The following is a 22,162-nucleotide window of genomic DNA, read 5'->3' as shown; positions in this document are numbered from 1 at the left end:
CATGTGATACTATGAAAATTGAATTTGGTCCATAATTGCTATATCATATACACTCATCTTGGTATTCATTGAGGCTCAAAACATTAGTATCAGCCTTGACATCTTCCTCATTCCACATATGGAAGTAGTTATCAAGTTGTGTCCTATTCATTTCTATAACATCTTTCACATCTATTCCCATCTTTCCACTAACACAACCACAACTTTCATCCATAACCATCTCCTTTTGTTTGCACCATTGCAAAAACCTCCCAATTCAAAGTCATTATCCACATATCTTCCATATTGCTGTCCTTAAAACACAAGTCCAGCCATTACTTTTCTACTCCTATGTCAGTTAATAGTTCAATAGCTTGCGAATCTTAAAAATTCTCAGACCCTACTCATAAGATTTCATTAAGACCATTCCCCATTTTAAACAATGAAGGAACTTTGATCAGGAATGTAAGACCTCTACTCCACCCCTACTTAAGCATGCTTTAGGGGAAGAAGCTCCTTGCTGAACAATGAAAAATACTTAAACCCATACTTATAGTAAGGCAAAAGTTCTTAAGCTGTGCCTATTTTTAGATCTAATACAAAAGGGTGCTAAGTACCTATAAAGGTCAGGCAACTTGTGAATTTACAAGGAGCAAAGTGGTGAGAACTTAGAGGTTTTTTTCTGGTGTGAACTTAATCAAAAGCTTAAGTCTGTTTAGGTGTGAATTAAGAATGGTCTGTCCTTTGGAAAACGTCTACTGTGATTGGTAGATGTAAGAACTTGGGGGAGGTGATATAGGAGAAAATTCCCTTTAAAAGGAGATAAAAAGCTGAGAGAAGGGACTGTCTCAGAGGAACTCTCTCTGGAGAGTCAGCTGGGAAAGGCTGAATTGGAGGAGGCAGCTGGTGTCTCTCTGAACACTAGAATCTTGCTTGGACAAATCTGGTGGTGAGTAGATAAAAGAGTGACTGATCTCTCTCTCTTAAGGCTGGCCTAAACTGGCCTAGCCTTTTTCTCATTATTTCCTTTCTCTCTCTCTTTCTCTTTCTGTCTCTCTCTATCTCTCTGTCTCTGTCTCTCTGTCTTTCTCTCTCTGTCTCTCTCTCTGTCTCTCTCTCTCTCTCTGTCTGTCTCTCTGTCTGTCTCTCTCTCTCTTTCTCTCTCTAATTCCTCATTTGTATTAATTAAAATCTCTATAAAACCCAGTTGACTTGGGTATATTTCATATTTGTGAATTTTTCCCTGGCGACCACCTTATATTTTGATTTAAAACAAGACACTGTCTTGAAACCATATTTCTGCTGTCACAATTTAAGCCAAACCACTCTTTTATCTATAACAGTTTATGAAACCAACTATTTTAATCATCACAAGCTCCCTGATCCTTCTAGGAGCAAATATAAACCCTTTTGTTTGCTTTTTAAAACCTTCACAACATACTTCCAATCTACCTTTCCAGTCTTGTTACACATTGTTTTTCTTCCCACTCCATACTTTGTGACCCAGCCAGGTGCCTTCTTACTGAATTGTGAATGATTAAGCATGCATTTAATAAGTGCTAATTAGGTATCACCTGTGACAAGTAATAAGTATTAAGGATGAAAACATGAATTATCAAGAGCACTCATCTTCATGGAGCTTATAACCTATAGGAAGAAGATACCATTTATAGAAGGATCATGAATAAAGAGGAAGATTTTAGACAGGAAAGTTTAAAAAAAAAGAATGGTTATAGGTATTATGGGGTGATTACCTAGCATGTCCTTACTGGCAATGGTTTTGTCCCTTGAATTATAGACTTTCATAGAAAATCTTCCATTTACTACCTCTATAGCTATGCAATTCCTCCCTGTTTCACATTATCTGGAATTTGTTGGACTTAATCATTATCTCCTTGAATCCCTGATTTACTTCCAGTGTAGTCGTCTAAAAAAAACCCTTTTCTTGATTTTTCCTTGTATCATAGAGACTATTGCCTTCCTCCTACGAATACCTTCCATTTACATCAGACTAAATGTATATGTGCCTGTATATATATATACACATGTTCTCTACCCTGATGGAATGCAAATTCTTTATGGTCAATGATTTTTTTCACTTTTATTTGTGTATATTTAAAAGCTGGCACAGTGTTGGGTTCAATGTAGGTGTTATTGACAGTGAACCTAGAAAAACATTGCAAATTCACATGTATATGCAAGGGCAAATATTCAATTTCATTCATTCAGGAAAATCTCAGTGAGAAAATTCCCTTTGAGGATGCAGATAAGCACAGGTATTCTAAATGAAATTCCAAGATGGAAGGTAAGGGCTTAAAAAAATAAGGAAAGGAAAAGGGACACCTTGATAGAACAAAAGATCAGACAACGTTTCAACTATTGTCAATAAGTGGTCATGATGTATCTTGTGTGTCACTTATTTCCAGGCAGGCTTTTTCACATTTTCCCTCCTTTGGAAAAATAAGATTCTTTTAGAATCCAGTTTATTTTTGTCACACCATAAATCATCTTCGTTATGTTGTAACAAATAGTAAGTGTTATGAGATAATTTGCAAGTAAATCGTTCACAAAATATTTTCCCATAAAACTTTATTCTATTCTTCTTTAGGTAGTGAGTGAATGAAAAATGCACAATCCACTACTTTATTATATGTTCAACACTACAGAACTAGGAAAATTGTAGAGATGTACTTTATTAATCCAGAGCTCAGTAATATATTAACTGTAAAATTATTCCTAAATTGCTTCATAAATAGATATATAGCTTCAAGAGGAGCTATTTTTCCCAGGGGTAGGAGTTCAATAAAACCTTAGATACACTAATTGAGGGAGATGCCAGGAAAAAGATGGTGTTGTTCAATCATTTTTCAGTCATATCCAATTCTTCATAACCCCATTTGAGGTCTCCTTGGCAAAGATAATGGAGTGGTTTACTATTTCCTTCTCTAGCTCATTTTACAAATGAAGAAACCGACAAAAGCAGTATAAAGTGACTTGCACAGGGACCCATAGCTAGTAAGTGTCTGAAACCAGATTTGAAATCAGGCAGATGTCTTCCTGACTCCAGTACTGACTCTTTCTCCATGGCACCACCTACCTGTCCCATGGATAAAGACCTCAACTACAGGCAGATATCAGGATCACAATCATATCTAATAGGAATATTGGAAAACAAAATCTGACTTAGGAATCAAGAATTCAATTTAGAAAAGGCAACAGGTTATTGGATTAAGATGAGAATAATTCCATGTTAACATTCACTACTCTGAAAGTGCAGAGAAATTAGTTTTACCCTGGTTGTTTGTGATATTTTTGTGTTTGTGTTTGATGTTTGTGATGGTTGTTTGTTCCTATTCCAACTTCCCAGACTTTCACCTAGAGAGTTCCAATACTATGACTACCATTATTTTCTATAGGAACCATACACTTTTATACCAACCTAGTTAACCTTATCTATCTGTAATACAAATAAACAAAAATGAGGTAAAATGAGAAGTTGGATATGTCAATAATTCATACACGAAGCTCAAATACTTTTCTTTTGGGGAGAACTCAGATCCTTAATCTTATTTCATATTTTAACATTATTAGTTTTCTTATTGCTCATCCCACATTAGTTTGGAAGTGATATATTTGAAACAGAAAAGAAAATCAGGGAAAGAGTGGGCAAAGTATGCTGCTAGAGAAAAGCACTCTGATAATATCAATAACCAAAAATAAATATTAATAGTGAAGAAATGGAAGGAAAAAATTTTAAATGACTTTTTTGGATTATATAATATAGGAATAAATAGAACTATATGTCTGAAATAATCCTTTGGGTCATCATTATATAGTAGCACCATAAGAAATGAGATGCTCAAAATAACAACCCTGAATCACAAATAATTTTTTTTCTGTTTACAAAGGCAGGGAAGTACATATTTCATTTTGCAAAGATTTTCTTCAAAAATTATGTATATACATATGTACATGGGGATATCATTTTGTTATTGGGGTATTTATGCATTAAATAGCTAAAATCTGAAATTCCTTCAAAACTGAGGAGTATTCTTAAAATGTATTGATTTAAAAAATTCATCAATCTTAGGGGGCAGCTGTGTAGCTCAGTGGATTGAGAGACAGGCCCAGAGAATTGAGGTCTTGGATTGAAATCTGTCCTCAGGTACTTCTTAGCTATGTGACCCTGGGCAAGTTACTTAACCCCATTGCCTAGCCCTTGCCACTCTTCTGCCTTGGAACCAATACTTTGTATTGATTCTAAGGTGGAAGGTAAGGGTTATAAAAAAGAATCTTACTAAAAAAATTAGAATTAAAGTATAATATGAGGATCTTGAAATACAGAAAGTTTCAGTCTGATTTGAGGGAAAAGGCTAAAAACATATACACGAAGCAATTGGAAAATATCAAATCTCTACACTGTTTAATATTGACTAGAAATGAAATCAAAGTCAACGTGAGTTAAGTCGGTAAAGGTGGTGTAGAGAGGAGAAGTCAGCTATGAGGTAGGCCTTGAAAGATGGGGAGGATTTTGATGGCTGAATGGAGAGAGTAGGTCATCACAGGAGATGGAAAGTGCCTAATACAAACTTTAAAGAGTAGACATTTGCACATAGCTAATAAGGAACTGGAAAGGGTCAAGTGGCCAGGACCAGAGCTGAAAACAATTAATTATTTGATCAGGGTTTTTTTCTTTATCTGTGCCATAATACCTCTTTAGCCAATCAATACCTCTTTAGGTTTAATAGATTGCTAATAGACTACATATTTGAAGACTGGTTTTAATTTTCCACATTGGTTATATGAAAAATATATTATTATTATTTTATTATATTATATTATTATAATAATTGAAATTAGATCCATTATTTTTGGATTAGTCTTCAGTAACTGAATGAAATATTCTTGATTATTATTTCTTTTATCCTGTTCCTATCTTATTTCCTGTCCCACAAGCACTGTGTAGCCTGATAGGTGGTATAGCATATAGAACACTGGCCATGGAGTCAAGGATTTTGAATTCAAATTCTGCATCAGATTCTTACTAGCCATGTGTGACCGACCATTGGTAAGTTTCTTAGCCTCCCTCAGCTTCATATGATTCATCTGTAAAATTGAGTTCAGCAGGTCATTATGAGACATTTTTTCAAGCACTTTACAAACTTTAAATTGCTTTATAAATGCTAGCTATAGTGTGATGATATTAGCTAGGAATTGATGGACGTGGAGAGGCTTGCTGTTTTAAATTCTAGCTGTACTTCATCAAGCTGTTACTTCATTTTGGAAGAAAATGACTAAATATAGATTAATCACAAATTAACAACTGATTGTCTCATATTATTAAGTACTCATTTAACCCAAAGTATCTTGTGAAATAAATGTTGATATTTTTCATGAAAACCATATGGCCATAATCATTTAGGGATAGGTGAAATCACCCCCCCCCCACACACACACACCTTTAAGGGGGTTGATATACCCTATTTCCACCCCCCAATATGTAATTAATGACTTGAGAGAACAGTGTCATTGACTAGTATATAAACATGCATTCTGTCAAAAAAGCAGAATCTTAATTTCTTGGATAATGACTACAAAAACATAAAAACAAAAACAAAAACAAACAAACAACAACAACAACAAACTTCATCCTCAATGCCAGCACAAAATTTTGCTGGCAACAAAACTGTGATTCATATATTTCATTGTGAACCCTAACAGGAAAACACTACTTCCCTAATAGAGCTAAAGTTAGGTTTGCTAGAGTGTTATTGAAGGTCTGGGAAAAAAAAAAAACAGTTTTGGCAACTGGGAAAATAAAAGGAAACTAGCGGTCAGATACATTCAAGGGACTTGAGCTATAGGACCCAGCAGAAGATGCAAATATAATATCGGAAAAGCAACCTTTAGGTTCCAAGAATAAGAAAAAGGTATCTCTCCCAGATACTTCCCAATTAAATGGGAAATGGGAAAATGAGGAATTAGGAGGGAGTGGCATTCTATCAAAGGTTACCTGCAGGGCCCAAGACCAAAGGATCACTTTTTTCAGGGAGGCTAAAACAAAACAAAATGAAACAGACCCAATAACATATACCACAAATGAATTTCAGAAGGTTTAAAAATATTTTTACTTCATGGACACTAAATTTGACCAATCACAAACACAAAATATGGCTCCATTCACCAAGACTAATTATCCTATCTGTATAGCAGATTAAATTCAAGGGGACATTTAGGCTCACCCATAAAGGGAGTTAGTTAACATCTAAAGAAACAAACAAAAATATTCAAATGTGAATTTAGGTTATAAAAATTATCAGAGAATCAGAAAGACAGGGGAGACTTCTGAGGTAACTGAGTTCATCTGAATATGAATCCATTTTACAACTTATCATTTTTGCTCATAGATCTTCCATGGAGTGTAACTCAGTACTCTCCCCAGACATCTACTTCTACTTTTTATCAACTTTACTATTAAATCAGTAAGACAATAGACATTTATTAAGCACTTAATATGTGGTAGGCATAGTGATATGATGTGGAAGAAGGGAGGAAAGAAGAAAAGGAAGGAAGGAAGGAAGGAAGGAAGGAAGAAAGGAAGGAAGGAAGGAAGGGAGGGAGGGAGGGAGGAAAGGTTGGAGGGAGGAAAGGTTGGAGGGAGGGATAAAGGAGAACAAATTACACTTAGATTAAGTACCAATTATTTGACAGTCACTGTGCTAAGGTCTTTTAAAATAGTATCTCTTTTTAATACTAATAAAATTGGGAGGGGGTATTAGTGCTATTATTATCTCCCTTTTAGAATTGAGGAAACTGTCAGACAGAGGGTCTTGTTCAGGGTCACATACATAATGGGTATGTGAGAATTAATTTTAATTTATATCTTCTTGACTCCAGGCTCAGGAGATAGTTTCAGATCTTGAGAAATCCTTAATGAAATGGGGAAGAAAATTTCTAAATAACCATGAACAAAGACAAATACAAGATAAATTGGAAATAACCAAGAGAGGTGAGACTTCGGCTCTCCTGTTCTGTGCTCTATTATTTACTTAAGAAAGGCCCCTGTCCTGGGAAACCATCAAGTGCTAGCACTTCTCTTTGCCCTGGAAATACAGACAGATCTCCTGCTTTCCCATGGCCACTAAGAAAGTGTCTTAGTGCTCCTCTTTGTTTTGGAAGAACAAGTTACAGAACTGTTCATGGACAATAGAGTTTCCAATCATCACTAGTTGCTACCAGGGCTAACAAAGGATCCCTTGTAATCTCTTTCTGATCAATATTCTGACGCCCTCACTCTCTGGATTAAGAGCTCCAGCAGCAGCTGCTGCTGCTATTGCTGCTGCTGTTTCAAATGTCTTAAAGCCCACTTCCAGTGCTCTTGATGCCAAACTAGCTCCCACCTTGGTGTCCTAAAGCTCTCTTGCTGACCTCCTAAGTTGTCTTAGATAGTGAACAATGTCTCATTCTGACCTTTCATTGGCTATGCCACTCCAAAATTTAAATTGATGAATTTATTTAAAGGGGAATATTGGGAGAGTTCCACTGGGTTGCTACCTTTACTCCTCCATCTTGACTCTGTACCCCAGATGTTAGGATTTTTAAGAGAGGAAGATGAAGAAGAAACGCTGTACACATATAGATAAAGGAAATGGATTATTTTATCTTCCCTTAGTGGAATACAAAGTAGACCAGTTTAAGAAAATGTATGAGTAAGGGAGAATAATATAGAATCGGTCTAGAAAGATGGGAGTCAAATTGTGAAATCAGTCACAATTAAAACATATTATTTTATATTTTATATGTTGTATAAAATATATTATATAGATATAAATTATAATAAATTTTTATTAAGTGACCCTTTGTGCCAGATATTGTGCTAAGTGCTGTGGGTGTGAAGGAAGGCAAGAGACTATCTCTGCTCTCAAGGAACTCACAATTTTTTGGTATATAGCCAATATGCTGACAATTATGTAGAATCAAGTTTTTAGACAGTTTAAGTTGGAGATAATAAATAGAACAAAAGCATGAAAATAAAGGTTATCAAAGGAGCAGGTAGGATTTTAGCTGGTACTTCAAAGAAACCAAGGTACAGGTAAAAAAGGGGTCGAGTTGTAAAGGATTTTGACTATCAATTAAACAAGGGATTTTATATTTGGTAAATTAGGTGAAAGTAACTGCATTGGTTTTAATTTACTACAGCAAGATACTTATTACAAAGAAAGTAATTGAATAGATTACCCATCCAACTATGTGTAACAGTGTATTAGTAAGTCTTTTTCATCTTTTTTGAATTTTGTATGTTTACTTTTGGGTCAATATATTTTGAGTAACTAAATATCTCATTAAGAAGAAGATAAATTTATTTTAGGTATGGAAGAAATCATTGAAATACACAGAGTTGAATAAAAAAAACAATGAAGAACATTTAAAAGGGAAATGAGTTTTGGAAAATTTGTCATGATACTTAACCAAGCCAAGCTATTTAGTTAAAGTGACTATGATAAGAACATGCCATCCAAATAAAATGGATGCTAAGAAGTGATGCAGAGCGAGAGGAACAGAACCAGGAGAACATTGTACACAGAGACTAATACACTGTGGTATAATCGAACGTAATGGACTTCTCCATTAGGGGTGGTGTAATGTCCCTGAACAACTTTCAGGGATCCAGGAGAAAAAAAACACCATTCATAAGCAAAGGATAAACTATGGGAGTGGAAACACCGAGAAAAAGCAACTGCCTGAATACAGAGGTTGAGGGGACATGACAGAGGATAGACTTTAAATGAACACTCTAATGCAAATACTATCAACAAAGCAATGGGTTCAAATCAAGAAAACATCTAATGCCCAGTGGACTTACGCGTCGGCTATGGGGGGTGGGGGGGAGGAAAAGAAAATGATCTATGTCTTTAACGAATAATGCTTGGAAATGATCAAATAAAATATATTTTAAAAAAAATAAAATGGATGCTAAATCTTAATGAGTGAGATTAACAATGATAAAATTGTATTAATTTTTAATAATTTTTTAAATGGCCCAACAGATCAATCATTAATTTTAGGTGAGAAAATAATATTTACATAAAAACAAGCACTGTATATTATTTTCCTTTAAGAGAATAGATATTTTTGGAGGTAAGCATAATAAATCAGTTGTGATTAAAAGTAAAAATACTAAGAACTAAGTATAAATAAAATGCATTAAAGTTACATTAAAAGGTAATACTTCTATAGCAGAGTCATGGTTCAGAGAGTTATGACTGTATGGAATAATCTTCTCCCCAAGACCCTGGATTATTCATATCTAATGTCAGTAGAGAACAAATTCTAGCAAGTTCTGCCATGACAGAAAGATTCTAAGTACAGTCACAATATAAGATTCTGTCTGATTTAAAGACAAGGCTATATTATCTTACAGAGGATTATGACTGGTATACTATTTACTAAGTGATGGATTATTTACCTAGAGTAAACCATAACACAGGTAAATACAAAAAAAAAACATTGATTATGTGTGAGCCTCCTCTACTTTGGCAATACCTTTCCAGAACAGTGGAAAAGGTAACAGGGGTTGTCTAGAATCAATTGTTAGACTGCCTCTTAACATTATTTAATTGTTGATATTCTAAATGTGAGATTTTGTCCAGTGTCCAAGGAATAGAAATTATACTAGAGGAACTGAATTATATCAATATTGATATTCTTACTGTAAATGAAACCAGAAGGAAGTTTCAGCTAAATGGAAGAATGACTCACAGGTTCTCCTTGGAGAAGCAAATAAGGGAATTGGTAGTGTTGTTTAATTGTGCATTTCAATGTAACAAGATTTATTTTTGCATTAGAAACATGGTAATCTTTCCTTGTAGTGCTCATGATGCTCAATGAAAATTATATTTGACAGACCATCTTATGTTGAAGAGGAAAAAAAAAGTAGAGATAATCAATGGAAGACAAAATAATATAAATCAAATTAACATATACTTTAATTAGCAACAACTTTAAGGCAAAGGGCAAAAATGCTTTAAAAAAGTTAGAAACCACATTTCAAACTTGACAAAATAAAGAAGACAAAGATTTTAATATATAGAAGATATGTTGGCATAATGTAAATACTTCACTTCCCCCTCCCCCATATGACAAAGAGATTGCTAGAGGCAGCAAATACTGAATAAAATCACTCACTCACACACACAAATATATCTTAAAAGCCATTTACTGATGTGAAAGTCAGTTTCAAGTTAACTCACATATGGTCAGATCAAAGATAAAAATCAATTAGGATAAAGAATTAAAATGAAAAGTTTTGGTCTACAGCCAAAATTATCTTACATGACCTATTAAAGCAAGCAACTCATAGGAAAAATTAAGGAGTGGATAACAATATAGATCAAGAAGAATTTTCACCATTTCCCAGGAAAATTTAGCTAATGGAAACTAATTGCCAAAAGCAGAATATGTAGAACTCACTTTAAATAATAAACAGAAGATTTCTTTGTGATGCACATATATAAATCAAGAACAATACCAATTTAAAATTTAGCCACATTTAAAATATATTATGGATAATAATATCAATTCATGAGTTCAATTTATTACATGAATTTGAAAAAGAATAGAAGGGAAAATGTTTTTAAGAAAAGTTTGGTGTACATTATAATTAAGCAATAACTTATCAAAAACACTGTTAGATGAGAGTGGAATGAGGGCAATACAGAGAAGAAAAATTTAAAGATTTGTGAGAATTTCCAACAGTATTTTTCACAGAAACTAAAGTCAAACTATCACAGTTGAACTCCTCTACAACATTCTTTGATATTTTAGATGATAAAGTAGAATTAACAAATGAGAAAACAAAATTGAGAAGACTAGCTGAATTAGATGAAGGTGATTAAAAGGGAATGCTTGGTGGAGGTAACAGAATTTGAGGGTATTAAGGGTTAGAATATCAAGACATTTGAAAGGGGAAGAAAAATAATCAGTTGGGAAAGAAAAACCATTGTCATTACTATTAACCCCCAAAAACTGTGACTGGGAAGATGTCAGTAACTATTGAATCATAAGTATAAGTTCATTCGCTCATCTTTATAAAAAAAAATTAGGAAACAATATGCATACACAATAAAGAGTCCATTGTTGAAAATTGGAGAAGAGAATAGTCTTTTGTAAATTAATTTTGGTAGTAGACTATATCTTTACAGTCATACAATTAACTGAAAGGTACAAACTATTAAAGAGTTTATCGTGCATACAGTTTGTTGACTTTTTAAAAATGATTTTTCTTTAAAACAAATAGTGATAGCTTAGATTTTTACATCAACCTGATTTTCTGAATATATTCTTACACTTCCTTCAGTCCTCTTCTCCTACCTAGATGGTAAACTTTGGATATAAAGAATATTTTTTTAAAGAAGAAAATAGTTCTGTGAAACAGCAAATAATCAAGAATATAAATATATATGATTTTCAATTAATTAAAAAGCATTTATTAAATGCTCATTGTATGCTAAGACCTATGCTTTAGTCCAAAGATATCAAGAAAAGAAATGAAAGTTTCATAGTTAAGGAGTTTATGTTCTAATAGATGAATAACATGTATGTATTTCAGCAAAGACAAAATAAAATTTTGAAGGAAATAGAAGGTAATGACAGTGAGGTTAGTGGAGGAGGTTAAATAAGAATTAGAGAGTAAAGGCCTCTTATAAGAAGAACTTAGCTTTGGAGCTAAGTTTTAAAGGTAGAGACAAATTCTAAGTTGAAGAAGCAAAAAAATAATGTTTTCTAGGGATAGAGTCAAGCTATGCCAAGAGAAAAAAGAAATATGGAATGTCCTGTGTGATTAACAGCAGGTAGGATAAGTAGAACTTTTTGTCATGATCATCAAGTGAGTGAAGAACAGTCTTCGGTAATAAATCTGCAAAGGTAACATGTTGAGATCAAGTTGTGAAGAGATTTAAATGTCAAATTGAGGAGTTTGGCTTTTATCCTAAAAGCAAAATGAAACCATAGTAGACTCTTTTGCATTAGGAGTTGGTCAGACTCCTGATTTACATGAAATTATGAAGAGTGAAACCAGCAGATCCAGCAGAATATTATATATAGAAACAATTGTATTGTTTGGGAAATTTCTTGTATATGTCTATTTCCAGAGAAGAAGCAAGTAAAGCACAATTTTCTTTGATTATTAGCCTTAGCATTGCCAGTTCTTTGACTTTCAATTTGTGACAAGGAAATCACTTTAAAAGACTGATATATATTAATTTAAGGTCGCCAAGGAATTCAGCTATGTAATTCCTAAATGAAAACTTAAGTCAGCAGTCAATCTTTTATGGAGTTTAATTACAATAGGAGGAAGAAAGGAATTAGAGATAGAGAGAGAGAAAAAGGGAGAGAAGGGAATAGGGCTTAAATGCCCCTTCTGTTTAGGCTGGGCCAAAAGGCCCAAGCCCTTAGATAGCTGGGGCAAAGAAAAGAGATCAGTCCCTATTACTCACGTGACCAAAATGGAGAAACAGTCTCAGAGGCCCCCACCTTCAGCTTCCTTCAGAGCAAGCTTCTCAGAGCACACTGCCACCACTCCGACCAACTCCTCAACCCCCTCGAGTCTTCAGACCCCCCTATCCTTAAGGAAACCATCCAAGTTCCCTTCCCTCAGTCCTCACATCTACCAATCACTATCCCTCAATTTCCCTGTGCCAATGGAGGCTCTAGCTTAACCCAGGACCGCCCAGAGGTCTTCTGGCTTTGCACATGTCTGTTGAAGGTCATATTTTCAAATAATTAAATCTTTGATCCTTTGCTACAGCCCTTTCTAAATCCTGTTAACCTGAGTAGGGTAGAGATTGGAATAATTAAATTTTGATCTATGCTGCAGCCCTTACTCAATCCTGTTAGGACTGAGTAGGGTGGAGATTGATTCCAAGTATCTCCATTGTATCAATTCTAAAATCAATCATGACTCAAAGAAATTCCTGTTCTATGCTTAAGCATAGGTCAAAGTCCTTTCCATTGTTCAGCAAAAGGTTTCTGTCCTAAAGTAATCTTAATAAGGGAGGAGGAGGAACATCCCATGCCAATGGGGTTCACATTCCAATAGACTATCAGTAAGAAATTTTCCAAGTATGAAATTTCCCAATGGTGAAATTTCCAACATTTATAAGTCTAAGAAATTTTGAGGTTTACAATCCCCCCTGATGATCATTGGGAGACTAATCTCCCCATTGATCATTTAACATAATCATTTTGTAGTTCTAAATTCACTTCTAACTAAAGATATACACAATATTCAATTTTCTAAGAGAAATTAGAATAGTGAGAGAGGAAATAGAAAAGAAAAGAAAGCAAAACCAATGTTTGCTAGGCGCATTGACAGAAAGCCAAATTAGGGGCAGTCCCTTTTGGCATAAATGTGTACAGTTACAATAAATGTTCAATCAAAAGTTCAGTCCAATCAATCACATCCAAAGTTCATTCTTGATCTTCTTGATAAAGTGTAGGTTTTCGGCATCTTTCTGCAACAGTTCATTCTCTGGATATAAAAATTTCAAGCTTCTTTCTTGAAGATCTTTTCTCAAACAGAATCAAAATCTTTGAATTTTTTATAAAAGTAAAATCTTAAACAAAATTCTTGGATTTTTTTTTATAAAAATACAATCTCAAACAAAAAAAATTCAAAAATTCTTAGATTTTAAATTAAAATACAATCCCCCCTGAATTAAGTATTTAAAAAAAAATATCAAGTTTAGCTCAGAATGCAATGTTCAGTTATGGGGGTGTATGTGTCAATTTTCAAAAGAATAGAAAAATAATCAAAAAATAAGAAAAATTCAAAATAGACCTTGTATAGGTCCAGTTTAAAATAATTTCTATCCCACAAGTATGTAGGACAGAATGCAGTAATATTTCACTTAGCCAATTGTAGCCAAGACTACAGGAAGTTGCCATAATGTAAGAAGAAAAGAATTAGAATTCTATTTTAATGGGGAAATGCCATTCCCTTGTCTGATTTTTCCTCAGGGATATAGGGAGCCAGCATGATAGTCAAACTTTGTACTTGTTTGAGTACTTCGAAAAGATTGTAGATACAAGGAAGTCCTACAACTTAAACATAAGTTAAGCGTCGCAACCTCGAGTCTCACTTTAATATGAGGTTTACAAATTACCAACAGATTAATACCCTAAAACAAAATGTATTTGGATGCCATTCTGATTGGCCCACAGAAAATGTATTTGTGTGTGTATATATGTGTGTGTATGTGTGCATAGTATGTATATACATATATATTCTTTATTGCCTACAGAATTTGTTCTTTGATTTTGTAATTCAAGAGTTTGACTATAATGCTTTTAATAGTTAACAAATAGAATTGTTTGCTGTTCATATAGTGTGGATTATCTTGATTTATATTTCGTAATCTCTTGCCAGACAATATTTTCTGGTCAATTCTCCTTTTCCTGAAATCTCCACAACTTTTCATGCTATTAATCACTTTCTACTTCCTGAAGCTGTTTTCTTTCTAGGCTTTTCTAGGTCTAGGTCTTTCTGGGTCTAGGAAGCCACTCTTTCTTGGTTTTCTTCTTACCTTAATTTCCTTTGTTGGACCCTCATCTAGATCATGTCATCTAACAGTAAGCATCCTGCTAGGTTCTTTTTATCTTCTAAACTACTTCCCTCACTGATAACATCAGCTTCAATGTATTTAATTATACTTATATTTGATTAGGCTGATATAATTATAGTGTTATAAATATGATGCTACTAATTGTCTGTGCTGATAATTTTCAAATGTATCTATCCTGCTATATAACCTTTCTGTTGACATCCAGTCTTGAATCTCTACCTGCCTTTCAAATATTAGGAGTTGGATGTAAGAATGGAAATATTAAACTCAAAATGTTTAAAATGTAATTCATTTTTTCTCTACATCCTTCTACACTCTCCTAAATTTCTTATTACTGTAGAGGGCAATACCATCCTCCTAGCACCTCAGGGTCACAATGTAGGTATCATCCCTAACTCTTCACTATATCTCTTCCCATATATCCAATCTTTTGCTAATGCCTCTTCATTTAATTTCTCTATTCTGATGCTGCTGTCATCTTGGACTTTATCAGCTTGCACTTGGACTATAATAGCAACCTATAGTTGGGTCTGTCTACTTCAAATTTCTCCCCACTTCAATTCCTCCTAAAGTAAGCTGCCAAAATTATTTTCTTAAAACAGAAGTTCAACAGTGTCACCCCCAACACTCTCTCTCTCTCTCTCTCTCTCTCTCTCTCTCTCTCTCTCTCTCTAATCTATTGGCTCCCTCTCAGAGGATACAAAACCCTGTTTTCCATTCAGAATTCTTTATAACATAACCTGCCTTTCTGTATTCTCCAATATTTATAGTCTTCTTACTTCTCTACACTTTCCATATAATCTTTTATCTATTTACCCAAGACTTTTCACAGAATTTTGAACAAGACACTCCATCTCATAGCTCTGGACATTTTCTCTGGTTGTTTCCCATGCTTGAGATGTTCTTTCATTATCTCTGGCTTTTGAATTCAGTGGTTTCTTCCAAGACCCAATTAAAAGCCCATAATCTATAGGCAATTTTCCCCAAACCCTCTTAAATCTATTGTCTTCTTTTTTCTTTATTATTTATCCTTTAGTTAGCTTAATTTGCTTGTTGCCTCCACCATTAAATCATGTTTTCCTTGAGGGTAGGGACTATATTTTGACTATTTTTGTTCCTGAGCACTTAGCACAATGCCTGGCACATACTAGGTATTAAATTTAAATTATTTCATGCTTTTTTTTCTCTGTTTAGATGGAATCTTTTTTTTTAAACCCTTAACTTCTCTCTTAGGATCTATACTAAGATTCAGTTCTTTGACAGACATTTAGTAAGGGTTAGGCAATTGGGATTAAGTGACTTTCCCAAGGGCACATATCTGGGAAGATTCTGAGTTCTGATTTGAGCCCAAGTCCTTTCATTTATGGGCCTGACTTTCTAGTAATTGGATTGTGCAGTACATTTTTAAAGAAAAGAGTGAAAAAGAGGAACTACTTAAGGTCAGTAAGTTAAATCCACAATATAGTAATTTAAGTGTTGGGGAATTTCTTATGAAATTTGGAGAATAATCAAATTAGATACATATTAAATATTATGCAAAGTGTAAATTCTTCTCCCATTAGGCCCAAGGTTGATTTGTCTAACTTGGAAAGGAGAGAGAGAGAGAGAGAGAGAGAGAGAGAGAGAGAGAGAGAGAGAGAGAGAGAGAGAGAGAGAGAGAGAGAGAGAGAGAGAGAGAGAGGAGAGAGAGAGATAGGGAGGCAGCAAGAAATGGAGAAGGGGGGACAAAGTAAGAATTCATTTCAGAGTATTGGAAGGTTAAAGGAAAATATTTTATATTGGTTTTCTAAAAAAATAGAAAACAGTTTCCTCTCATTGTAAGCATAGTTTTTTGGGAGGTTTGCACACCAATTAGATGCCAGAAGTAAGAGTAAAAGGGACTTTAATCTGTAATTTGGACCCCAGCATAGTGAGGAAGCTATAATTTCTTTGAATTCCAGAGTTCCTCTGAAGGCCATCAATGGCACTTGCAATAACAGATAAGTGAAGGGGCAGACCCTCATTATACTCTAGAACCCAAAAAGAAGTTCCTGGTCTTCTGTAAAAATGGGGACATGGGCATGTGCTGAGTTTAAACCACTTGCCTTTGCCCATAAGAATGAGGTTGGAGACAGACATCTTAGTCTACTTCTCACTATTCCTAATATTTTTTCTCCTTTGCTTCTTTCAGGATGGAACTGGATGGCTCTGAATACAAAAAAAATATTATAAGGGTACTGGTACATTTGAAGTCGATAGATGGCAGAGGAGACAGAGGTTTCTACAGAGGTGAATTTGGAAGGTTTGAGAGATTAAGGCATTTTAAGGGAGTATCAGCTCAAAAAGGTGCCGTTGCTGGCCTGGTCCTAGCTCTGGGAATTGTACACAGCTGCTAAAATGCCCCTCTTCTTCAGCAGCCACACCAACCTGAGAGGTGTGCTCATTATGATTGTTGAATTCCTGTAGGATGGTGAGAGACACAGCAAGGCTCAGTTGCCAGAGAGTGAATGGCATACCCATTGATATGGACTTCAAGTTGCTAACATTTTCATAAGCTAGAGTTGGTGCAGAATGAAGGCTTTGTGTGACCCCTGTGAGTTCATCAGAGAGGTTCAGAATGTGGTATGTGGTAAATGTAAAATTGGAACTGGTCTGTGACAAATGATTTCCAGGATGATATGCAGACCCTTCTCTTCCTCATTATCATCATCTACCTTTGGCTCTATAATCTCCTCTGTGAACTACTGAGACTGGCTTAAGTAATTCTTGTAGTCTGAAAAAGCCATTTGTACTTCTGACCTCTCATCTGAGGTCTTTGAATTGCTAAAGAGGCATGAAGGAACAAAGGTCCTTATAAGAAATGTCATCTATCTAAACTTCAGAATCTTTAAAGCAAAATATTTCAATGTCCAGGTTCTGGAAACTCTTGATGACAATAGTTCACTGGAGGTCCAAGATTTCCCCAATGTGAAAGTTGGCCAACTTTTGCCAGCAATGAAATACAGCAGAATCATCTAAGGGTTTTACAACCTGAAGTTTCTCCAGCAGGTATATATGAGTGGCTGCTGAATGATATGCCAGAAAGTCTGGTGAACCCTGAAAATTTTGATTTGGTGTCAAGGGACATGATGCTCTCAGATGGAGTAAGGGATCACTGTGAAGCTCACCCTTCCCTGAAAATTCTGTCATTTCCTCTCCTGCTCTTCCACAAAGAACCTTCATTTCTAAAGGTAATTCTCCCTGGAAGTGAGTCACCAAAGTACTATTTCTAGGTCACAGGAGCCACGAGTCCCTGGAGTCTCTGGCTCCTTATTCTTATCTTTATTTCACATGATACATTTCTAGGAATATGGTGTTGGTCTTATTGCCTATCATGATATTGCGATGTCAATCCCCATCACACCCCCAAGTTTGGACCTTCTTGTGCTGACACAGCTGGAGATGATGGAGGTCATGGCTGAGGACTTGTTAGAATCTTGGATGTTCATGGGAAACAAGGTCATGAACTGTTACTTAACTCCTTGATTGATGTTCTTCTCATTCTAAAAGACATACTTCTGATTAATTTTCAAGAGATTCAAGTTCTTCCCTCTTTAGCTCTTTTGGCATTAATCTTTCTGTCTTAGCAGTCAAAGAATAAATGAAAATGAGGTCCAGGGAGTGGTTCACTGGGAAATGATATTTGACATGGATTTGTTGTAGAGATTTTTCAGCTCTTCCTGAACCTCATGATACATTTCAATGCACTCTGTATACATCTCCTCTAGCTTTCACAAATCCACTATCAGTTCTCTCTGGGCATCATTAGCAATACAAGAGCTCCTCATTTCCTTCAGCACAAGCCTTGGCCATCTTTTGCAGATCAACTATTTTATAGAGAAGACGAGTGATCTATTCTTGTTAATGTCTTCTGTTTTATTGGACAAGTCTTCTGAGATCCTGGTGAACCAGACATTAGCATCCCTCAGCTCTTTGATGCAGTCATTAATAAGCTCCTTTCATTGGGATTATTTCAGACTAGGCTTTTGATCTAAGTATGAAATGCTCTTCTTCAGGGCCTTTTAGTTTCTTCTGAAGAGAATCCAGATGAAAATAATGCTGGATAGAAAATGAAGATTAATTCCATTCCAATGGGGTTGCACAGATAAGCTTGGGTTCACTCTCTTCAACAGTACTGGCATAGAACTGAAGCAATTCATCCCTTTAGAGACCATTTGTGACACAATTGAGACACCTCTTCACCTCTATTTGTTCTTCAAGCAGCTCATTCCTCTCAATTAAAATTTTGTTATTTTTCAACAATTAGCCAATTTGACCAATGTAAAAAGAAAATGAGCCAAACTGATGTTTATTAGTAAATTATAGTATCAGGGTCTAAGACCTGTCCAAAGTCGTATAAAGAGGAAGAGATGAGGAAATTACAAGTATATATAGTCTCCCAGTTTGTGTCATATAAGTCTTTTCCATAGACATATAGCTATCATTTCCTTGTATCTGAATGTAATTTCTGGGGTGGGGGTTGCAAACAAAGTTTTCTGTATTTTATAATATTTCCTTCTTCAAGAAGGTCAGTTTTTCCCCTTATCTTAGGAAGAATATTGTCATTTCTTTTCTGTACATGGTAGAAATTTCAGGTCTTACTGCAGTTTCAAAGCCATATGAGATCTCATATTGCCTGAAAACATTCCAAGATCCTGGAGACATAAAATAGTGAATATAAAGTGGAGTTGCTTAATGAGATTGTATTTTATAGCAGCTAATTCGAAATCTCTCTCTCCTTAAGAAGATGTATCACAGTATTGTTTTCATTGTAAGTTTTAGTCATCTAGCCCACTCTCTTATTATAAGATCCATAATCCTTTCCTTATTTTCAAGTTCATCATTCTTTCTCTATTGATCTCTAATAAGTCTTTTCAGTTTCACTTTGTTGAATGAATATTTCTTCTGCCTCTGCATCTTTAAATTCCAATTTTGGCATTAAATTTCACCATATAATTGATTTTTATTGAAATTCCTTATTTGCTCATGATGCTATTTGCTGATTATTGGTTATTAATAATTTTGCTTTTATTTCTTTGATTTTCACTTAAATTTTTCCCCTTTTAAACATTATTTGGTCATTTTCAAATATTATTCATTAGAAACAAATAATTTTCTCCCCCCCACCCCCGCTGCCACCACCCCTACCATTGGCAATGCATGATTCCTCTGAGTATCACATGTGTCCTTGATCTGAAATCATATCCATGTTATTGGTATTTACATTAGAGTGTTCATTTAGAGTCTCTCCTCAATCATATCCCCTCCAACCCTGTAATCAAGCTGTTGCCTTTCCTCAGTGTTTTTACTCCCACCATTTGTCCTCTGCTTATGGGTAGTGTTTTTTCTCCTTGATCCCTGCAGATTGTTCAGGGACATTGCATTGACACTACAGGAGAAGTCCATTATGTTTGATTGTACCACAGTGTATCAGTCTCTGTGTACAATGTTCTCCTGGTTCTGCTTCTTTTCCTCTGCATCACTTCCTGGAGGTTGCTCCAGCCTCCATGAAATTCTTCCATTTTTTTATTCCTTTTAGCACAATAGTATTCTATCACCAACATATACTACAATTTGTTCAGCCTTTCCCCAATTGAAGGGCAATCCCTCATTTTCCAATTTTTTGTCACCATAAAGAGCACAGCTATGAATATTCTTGTACATGTCTTTTTCCTTATTATCTCTTTGGGATACAAACCCAGCAGTGCTATGGCTGGGTCAAAGAGCAGTCAGTCTTTTATCACCCTTTGGACATAGTTCCAAATTGCCCTCCCGAATGGTTGGATCAATTCACAACTCCACCAGCAATGCATTAATGTCCTAATTTTGCCACATCCCCTCCAGCATTCATTACTTTCCTTTGCTGTCATTTTAGCCAATTTGCTAGCTGTGAGGTGATACCTCAGAGTTGTTTTTATTTGCATCTCTCTGATTATAAGAGATTTAGAACACTTTTTCATGTGCTTATTAATAGTTTGGGTATCTTTAGCTGAAAACTGCCTATTCACGTCCTTTGCCCATTTATCAATTGGAGAATGGCTTGATATTTTGTACAACTGATTTAGCTCTTTATAAATTTGAGTAATACCTTTGTCAGAGGTTTTTCTTATGAAGATTGTTTCCCAATTTGTTGCTTCCCTTCTAATTTTGGTTACATTGGTTTTGTTTGTACAAAAACTTTTTAATTTGATGTAATCAAAATTATTTATTTTACATTTTGTGACTCTTTCTAAGTCTTGATTGGTTTTAAAATCTTTCTCTTCCCAAAGGTCTGACATGTATACTATTCTGTGTTCACATAATTTACTTATGGTTTCTTTTTTATGTTAAAGTCATTCACCCATTCTGAGTTCATCTTGGTGTAGGGTGTGAGATGTTGATCCAAACCTAATCTTTCCCACAGTCTTCCATTTTCCCAGCAGTTTTTATCAAATAATAGATTTTTGTCCCAAAATCTGGGGTGTTTGGGTTTGTCATAGACTGTATTGCTAAGGTCACTTACCCCAAGACTATTCCATTGATCTTGCTTTCTGTCTCTTAGCCAGTAACAAATTGTTTTGATGACCACTGCTTTATAAAATAATTTGAGATCTGGGACTGCAAGGTCACCTTTCTTTGTGCTTTTTTCCCATTATTTCCCTGGATATCCTTGATCCTTTGTTCTTCCAAATGAACTTTTTTCTGTTTTTTTCTAATTCAGTAAAAAAAAAAATTGGAAGTTCAATGGGTATGGAACCAAATAGATAGATAAGTTTGGGTAGAATGGTGATTTTTATTATATTAGCGCATCCTACCCATGAGCTGTTAATGTGTTTCCAATTGCTCAAGTCTAGTTTTAGTTCTGGGGAGAGTATTTTGTAGTTGTGTTTATAGTTCCTGTCTTTGTCTCACTGATAGATTCCTAAGTATTTTATTTTGTCTAAGGTGATTTTGAATGGGATTTCTCTTTCTAGTTCTTGCTGCTGAGCTGTGTTGGAAATATATAGAAATGCTGATGACTTATGTGGGTTTATTTTGTATCCTGCAACTTTGCTAAAGTTGTTGATTATTTCCACTAGCTTTTTGGTTGATTCTCTAGGATTCTTTAAGTAGACTATAATGTCATCTGGAAAGAGTGATAGCTTGGTCTCCTCATTGCCAATTTTAATACCTTTGATTTCTTTTTCTTCTCTAATTGCTACTGCTAGTGTTTCTAGTACAATGTTGAATAATAGAGGTGATAATGGGCATCCTTGTTTCACTCCTGATCTTATTGGGAATGCATCTAGTTTATCCCCATTGCAGATGATGTTTTCTGATGGTTTGAGATATATACTTTTTATTATTTTTAGGAAATACCCATCTATTCCTATACTTTCTAGTGTTTTTTAATAGGAATAGGTGTTGTATTTTAACAAAGGCTTTTTCTGTATCTATTGAGATAATCAGGTGGTTTTTGTTGGTTTGCTTGTTTATATGGTCAATTATGTGGATGGTTTTCCTAAAATTGAAGCATCTTTGCATTCCTGGCATGAATCCTACTTGATCATAGTGAATGACCCTCC

The 22,162-nt window shown here is 34.9% G+C and overlaps 1 pseudogene; it reads right to left on the bottom strand.

Annotated features, from left to right (window-relative positions):
* Window positions 1-17,519: 17,519 nt before the first annotated feature.
* On the bottom strand, window positions 17,520-19,410 carry LOC100618052 (trafficking kinesin-binding protein 1-like; annotated as a pseudogene).
* Between the last annotated feature and the right edge of the window lie 2,752 nt (window positions 19,411-22,162).

The sequence above is a fragment of the Monodelphis domestica genome, chromosome 7, assembly GCF_027887165.1.
Source record: "Monodelphis domestica isolate mMonDom1 chromosome 7, mMonDom1.pri, whole genome shotgun sequence".
In the NCBI taxonomy this organism is placed as follows: Eukaryota; Metazoa; Chordata; class Mammalia; order Didelphimorphia; family Didelphidae; genus Monodelphis; species Monodelphis domestica.
Note: the sequence above shows the minus strand (reverse complement) of the source record. Positions and strands in the feature narration are given on the sequence as shown.